An 8,201-nucleotide genomic window follows, 5' to 3' on the forward strand; every position below is an offset into this window, starting at 1 on the left:
AACCGTAACCAGCCCCACTTGTGGCTGAAGCGCACGGGATAGCGTATCTAGTCAGCTGGTGCTTCGGGCGAGCATGCAGCTACCGTGGGCTCCTACGAATCCTGATGCCGTATCCTGGCAACACCACATTTACAGACAGGCACAGTTCGAGCGAGAGAGAGAGAGAGCCCGAGAACAAAGCAACAACAAAACATCAACAACAAAAAATGGCGAACACGACATAAATACTGAATAATTCATTCGGCGCTAAAGCGTGAAATTTGAATGCCTTTTTAATATAAAAGCCGCGCGAACGAGCGCACACGTGTGGCTGTATATGTGTTGCCAGGATGCTTTTTGCACCTTTTTCTTCCGTTCATCAGTCCGTGAGCATTAGCCATGGGCTTGAGTCGCGCTATCATCTGTGCGCTATCTGGGCGCGAGCTGCTGGCTTTTATCGCCAGCCAGCCAGCAACAATGGGAAATATGGGTGTGACAGGCACGCGGCACGGATGGAGGCGCCACAATACAAATGCAGGAGCCTCCAGCACTCGTAACGAACGCGCATTTACCAGCCCGGTACCAGTTTATTCCTTGGCACGCCTCGTTCCAGAGGACAGAGACCGGATGCCTGACAGATCAGACAAGGCAAAGAGCAGAGCAGAGCCCGGAACACGCCACTCGAGAGTCAGCCACTTTCCTGCAAATCAACCACCACCACCATTGCAGCTTCCGTAATGCCTGACCTGACTGTGTCACCTCCGTCACGTGCCCTCCCTCCCGGCCGGGGGTGGGATTTTCGTTGGGAGTTTATTTAAATCCATAAATCAGATTTTTGTTTTGCTCACTGTGGTCGTTGCCGTGGCCCCGGGTAAACGAGCATTCGGGAAAGGTGAATGCAGTGCACGGTTGGAGTGTTGCGGCACCAGGAGAGAGCCGCCAGTACCACGATGCCAAGAGCCAGCGAGCGAAACCGATTCCCTTGCGCCACGCGCCACAGATGGTAAGGAATTTGGTGACGGAATTGCTCGGTGACTTGGTGGTAGTTTACCGGGAAATATGGGAAATCACACAACGGCGCTACGAATACGAATTCTTGACGGTCCCCATGTGGTGGTCCCCGAAGGTAACCGAGGAAGAGCAGCAGCGAAACGGTACACGACGACCCGTGCCGTGCCCTCGACATCATTCCACAAAATACTTTTTGATTAGACGCAGGCAAAACATTTTGATTACATTCTGTTGGTGGCTTGCCATCGCTGCTGCTGCTGCTGCTGCTGCTGCTCCCGCGGTTGGTGGCGCGTTATGCAACCACCAGCGATCCAGCGGAGGGACGGCGCCAGGTTGGTGGATCATAATTGCGCACATTCTACGCTACCGGAGTGCCCCAGGTTTTTGAGGGAAGGAAGGAACGAGGGGATAATTTTGATTAATTCTTCGTGATTGTGACACATTGTGCTCGGGAGTTTCGTAGTGATGCGATGCTGTGTATAGAGACACATGGGAACCCTTTTTGCCAAGGACAGGGTATTACATCATCTGCCAGTGAGATAAATTCGTGGCCGGGCCGTGGCTGCGCTTCCGAATGGCGCACCGTTCCCGGTTACGGTTTACTAAACCATCCCGGCCAAAACTAACTTGCTAAAAAGTTAAATAAAAACGGGAGCGAAACGGCAAACAGCAACAAAAGCAGCAACAAAAAAAAGGGATCCAGCATAACATTCCCTCGGCCTACATACGGGATTGATATTCATTAATTAAAACGATCTGCTCTGCTTCTCGCTGCTGCTGCTGCTGCTGCTGCTGCTCCGGTTTTGCTATCAAAATGCCCTAGCATATCGACGGCATGCTGCAAGTCAATGATGCAATGGGGTTCGCGATGGAAAGCAAGGGGGAATAAAAAAAAATTAAATAATTGCTCCACATCGCTGAACGGTGCGTAGATTATACAGTTTCTCCTGCTTCGGCTCCTTTTCCCCCAACCATTTCCAAACATTCCGGCACTGTCCTTCAATTCCTTGTTCCGTCCTGCGCGCGCGATATCGCTCAAATGCAAGCGGCAGTTCGAAAAAATAAACCCCTTCTCTCCAACAGCAACTAAGCTTACGGCTTTATCGAGTTCCCGAGAGCTGCCTCGCTTTGCCGCTGCTTCGGGTCGAATGTAAAAATATTTGATGCGATAGCGATGGAAAGGCAGAGAGCTGTGCTGGAGTTGGATGGAGCGGCTGCGTGTCCATACAAATGGGTCCATCAAATAAATCTCCGATTTATAGCAGTAAATCAAGGCTCTAACTCATCGACATCGAGCGCACACACGCATCACAGCGGTGGATCTGGATTTATTTATGCGCTTCCAACAGCCTCCCCTCTCCTTGTACGTTGGCCTCAGCTTCTCGGCTTTGTGGAGGGAAATGTTTGCGAAAATACTCCGCAAGCAGCTAAACTAGGCCAACGGTTGCAAATGTTGCAGACGACTTTTTTTTCCATACGAGCTGCCCGCCATTGTCCGTCCGAGCAGCAGGCTGTGCATGTCATGCTCGCATGCTCATTACGGGAATTGAAGTTTGTCCCCGCACCGCGCTCTCTGACGGTGCCAGCCAGTGCCAGCCAGTGACGATAGAGAGGATGATTTTTATCACGAATCCTGCCCTCCACCTGTGTAGCTACCGTGGAACGATTCTATTACGTTTCGTTTCATTCGTTCAAACATCGTACCGTATCGTCACCATCGCCACGGATTTGCTGGCCGATAGACAGCAGCAGCTTATTTAGCTATATGGGGAACTGCATCGCTGCCAGCCATAGATACGGACGGATACGCGGTTGTCAATGGCCCGGGCACACGTAAACCGTAGACCACATATTGACACACACGCCACGGTCACGAGAAGAACGACCACGGTGATGAATGCGGTTTTCCCCCTCGGTCTGGACCCGCTGGTGCCGTGAGCTTCAATCTAAATAAACGAATCAACCTGGCGGGTTTGATGGACGGGTTTGTGGCTTTTTGCAAAAGATCCACAGATCCGCAGCACGAGCAGCACTCTCCCTAGGTTGGCCGTTTACCTGCGGTGGGCTGCCAGGCCGCAAGGCAATATTGCTTCATTGCTCTGAGGCTGCTTCAGTAATGAGCAGCATATGTATGCTCTGCCCCATATTCATGGTGTTTTAGTACCAAGCGAGCATTCAGTGACATCCGCGCCCCCTTGGGACGGTCCATACATGTCGCCGTGTGTGGGGGACTCAATTCAAAACATTATTTCGATTAGCGAGCGAGCGAGCTTCCATCATTAATAAGTAATTCCCCGCTGTCTGCTCGGGCACTAATCAGTGTTCCACAGGAATCGTCTTTTGCGGTATTTATTCCTTTCAGTGACATTTTGTTTTTTATATTTGTTTCATGAATGCTGAACCATTCAAGGGTGTTGTGTAAAATTCTCGAATTAATCGAAGTAAAAGTGATGTTTTCAAAGTCGAACCACCAAACTAATCGATTCGAAATTTGATCTCCTTATTTCTATACTACTTATAGTAAAAATTCAAGAATTTAAAAACTTTCAAATTTAAAGAATCTATCCAAAGCGTATCCATTTGAATAACGCAGATCATTTAGCAGGGGATTACGATAGACACTGCGAAAAGTGCATTTTTCAATGCACATATCCTTGGTGTTAATGCTTTAGTTTTTTAGCAAACACTGCTCAAAATCACGACCAAATATTATTGAAAAGTTGCAAATTAATATTTCACTCCGACGAAACGATATTGTTTTGCTAAAAATCTTCAAAACAGAATTCACAAAATTCCATCTAAATATGTAATTCGTCGCTCTATGGCCTGGCACTAATCATTACATCGTCTCCCTTGACTCCACAGGAATAATAATGTTTTCCCTCAAAGTAGGCTGTTCCGATAAATCACATTCTCCGTGAGCGTCCAAATGAGCGTACTTTAGAGAGCAAACTTTCGGTGATTTCAATCAACTTATACCGGACAGATGTATCGCCATATACACACAACACTGGTCCCAACAAGCCCTTGCAAGTTGTTAATCCCGAGGCAAAATATGCTCTGGTCCTCAATACAGCGAACTAACAACAGGGGGGAAGGGAACCCCGGGAGCACCCGGAGTGTTCCTAGCGCTCCCCACTCACCCTCTAATGTCTAATGGAAGTGAATGCTATCCGGTTTTTGGAAAATGGCCAACAAACGCCCCACAATTCCCGGCAATGGAGAGCCACAGGCCAGGCGCACAGAGCCGCTCTGCAGCAGCTCACTACTAAATCAGCGCGAGTGCGTTAACTAACGTCCGGACCAGGCGGGCACCAGCTGCCGGATCGGCTAGCAAAACGACACCCCAGCGGACGGGAGACAAACGCCCGGCTTATGTTTACACTTAATCCGTCCAGGGGAATGGCCACTTTCCTTCCATTTACCAGCCACTACCACTGGTGCATCCGGAAGCAGCAGCAGCAGCAACAGTAGCACGGTGGCAACGTGCCTCAGCCCGGTAATCCGTGACCGTCCGTCGTCGTCGTTGTCGTCCTAGTTCTATTCGCGTCTCTGGGCGGAAAAGTCATTTGCCCGGTGAAAACAAAAAGAATTGAAAAGGCAGCATCCATAAAAGCATCCTGCACACACAAGCGCACGCGAGCGAGCTGTGTAGTGCATCAGTGGCCACGCGAGTGCTGCACCCGGTTGACAGTGGCACACCGAGAAAGGTGGACGACAAACGCGCGCCACTGTCCTCGTGCTCGTCGTCTCGGGAGGACGGACGGGATCGAGCAGCATAAATATGATACGTCATCCGAATGCGCTGCTCCCACGACGTTGGTAATGCACGACGACCGTACATCGGCAACGGTGTGCCCCTGTCTGACCTCCTCTCCATTACCTCAACCGTGGTATAGTGTCCTTTTGAAATGGACCGGGGAAAAAGGGACCCCCCGGAGCTCGCGCGAGCGAATGTAGTCAGACAAAGCGAAGCTCCATTAATGTCCGTCATATGTCAACTCATCATTTTCTACTTAATTTTAATAACAAAGAGAAATATTATTTCTTTGCTCCGTGCATCGCTCCGATCCGCCCACCCCCGGTGGCCGGTTGCACTTTTCGGTCTCTGTTACTCTGCCCTCCACCTTCTCTTGCCTTCCCACTGGGGGGGGGGGGCATATGCGAGTCATTTGGCAGAAGAAAATCCCACGATGACTGGCGTTGGTTGGTCCAGGATAAGAGCCACGAGCTGCGAAACGTCGTGTGTGATGCCAAGACTCACCGACATCGAACATGAACTGGCTGGGCGTTGAAAGCGTCTTTTCGTGGTGAGCAAAGCGGAGCAAAGGATTGGTGTTGAAAGCTTAGAAATACGTTTCGGTCCACACAACCACACGCTAGTTGCCGTTTATCTTTAATGAAGCGTAATGGTGCCGGGACTGGTTGCGAAGCGGAAAGTCTCATGCGGAAGGATGGATGCGCCATGTGTGGTTGAGCAAACATCAGGCAACCGGCCAGCGTGGTGGCATCACAAACCACGAGCTCGTTGTGTGTGTCTATTGACGGATTTGAGCCAACGTGACAGCCAACTTTCAATGAACGCTGCCCTGTCGGTTGTCTATTTGAACAGGAAATGGATGGCGCCAAAGCGGCAGCAGTATTGTGGCCGATATTTACCGACCGTAACCGGTTTCTTGTGTTTCTCGGCTTCAGGGACAATGGGCTTGTTATTTCGTCGACGTCAAATCATTTGCCATCCGTTTGTGTCAATGTTGAATGGGAAAAATGTGATTTGAATGCATTTGAATGGGACGGAATCACTCATTTGGCGGCCAGTAACTGTTGCTACTCATAATCCATGCATACGATGCCTTCTACATGGAATGAATAGCAAACGTTACTGATCAACACAACGCTTATATGAGTTTGTGACATCCAAAAGGGTGTACCAAAAAGCAAGAAGGCGTTTTTGAGTAACAACTGAATAAAATATTATCCGAGAAATGTATGGTTTTCCGTATCCTGCATTTAATAACAAAAATGCAATGTGATCACATGTTTTTCATTTCACTTCTATGTTTCTCTTGCCTTGATTGTAGCCTTGCTAACAAACAACAACCAGCAAGTTTCCTTTTTAAATTCCATTGTATATTGATATTTCATCTCCCTTAGGTAGTGGTTTGATAAACAGCTGTACGCTTTATTGCTCTTTGAAATTAATTAAGGGAAAGCACATACATTTTTCAGAATAATAAAACAGCCGTGGACGCTGTTTCAGAAAAAATCATGCACAAATGCATTGCTATACTATTTTCTAGATGTTACAGGACTTGTTACTAATAGAAAATACTGGTAAAAATCGCACTATTCGTATGCGCAACATAAGCAACGTGCGCATACTACGTAATGAGTAGCGCCCTGTCCTGTCTCATTGTGGTAGTTCTCTCTTGGAAATCATTTGTGAAGGATCAACACCGCTCGCTGAAAAACGAGACAAAAATCACGCTTTTATCCCTTTGATATCCTTTTCCATAAAATGTTATCCACTTGGGTTTCACAGGGAGTTCGCCTTCTTGCTAAATGTCCCCACATGTACCGCGCACATCATCATCATTTACGAACGGTCCCGGTGAAAGCTTTCGTCAATTTTCCACCATTACGACCGGGCACCGGGGTTTCCGTTCCGTCACGAAATATTGAAATTACTTTCGCCTCTCCAACCTCCACTACCATTTCGCTTCACTCACAGAATGTAATCCGAACGATCCGCTGTTGTGGCGCGCGAAAAACCCATTTTCCACCATTTATGCCGTTATCCCTTTCAGCTCAGTCCGGGCGTTATGGCGATTCAATCAAGCGCCCATCCCCATTGACACCGTATGGAACACGTATGTAGATGGAATTTGAGTGAAATCGTTTCAGTGTTTTCAATGAAATGGCAAAACGAAACACAAAACTGCCCCTGTTGTTGCACCACAACAACAATGAGTGACATTAAGAGGGCTTCCATTATCTGGTTATGGCTTGTCACTGGCAATGAGTTCGATGCTATCAGCTGCTGCTCCTGTTGCACTCCGTGTTCAAACACCCGCAAAATGCATGACAAATTCATTTGATATCCAACTGGTTGCTCGGTTTTTCAATTCCGTTCTCAATAAAATCGCCCAACACACAATGTTTTCTGCTATTATTCTGTTATCGAGGATCGACAATCGAAATTCAAATGATTGTCCTTTGATGCACCTTTGTCACCATTGGGCACGTCAAAATCGTTGCACAACTCCGTGGTCCGCGTTCAAACATCTATTTAATCTTTCTAGAAACTGAGTCACAATTCAAGTTGTTTCCAAAGGTGTTGTAGCTTCAACCCTAACCAGCATTGTCCTAAGTAGTGCAAGGTGAAATGAACCGCCACTGGTTGGCCAGCTCGGATATCATCAAGTTGTGCTCTTGAGCGCGAAGTAAAAGATTTGCATAAGGGTTTCATAGTTTGCTGTGTTTGAAGCATTAGCTCACACCTTTGTTACTCGTTGGCCATGCTGAGTGGCCGGTGAACCCCCGGCGAATTAAGAGAATGCAAACCAGCAGCAATGTGCCCGGTGCTCCGAAATTCGAGCAGCTCTTGTAGGTGCTCTTGGTGGAGTGCTTGTTATTTTGTCGCTGGCGAGCATCCTCTTCATTCTCAGTGGAGACTAGCAAGCATTCGTCCGAACATATATGCTGCTGCTGCTTACTATTATTTGGTTTTTGGTAGCCTTGCGCTAGAGTTCCAGAGACACTTTCACTCGCGTACATCTCCCAGATTCGGTCACGAAAGTGGTTCTCGTGAAAGATGAAGAGAGCAGATGAGCTTGCCCTTCCAGGTGGCTAGTTTGGTGACAATAAAGGATGGCTGGCTAGCGACGCGAGAACGACAACGTTGACGATGACGACGGTGATGATGATGATGATGATGCAGTTGCTTTCGGCACATCATGGTGGAGGAAGCTCCACCCTTCCTAGAAAGACACCAACGCACGACACAAACACAGCTACATGCACAATGAAGCTCGTGACGTCCCGTCGTCGGTACCGCCACTGTCACCGGGTTGTCGCTGCCAGTTGCTCGTGGCACATGAATTATAGACAACACGCCTAAGAGCCCGCTCTTCATCTGACCCTCCTTCCGACACCCTCTCAGCCCACCCAGCGGGCACCATTGTTGGTTTGCTAATACCCCGAGTCCTTCC

This window comes from Anopheles aquasalis, chromosome 2 (assembly GCF_943734665.1).
Source record: "Anopheles aquasalis chromosome 2, idAnoAquaMG_Q_19, whole genome shotgun sequence".
Taxonomy (NCBI): Eukaryota; Metazoa; Arthropoda; class Insecta; order Diptera; family Culicidae; genus Anopheles; species Anopheles aquasalis.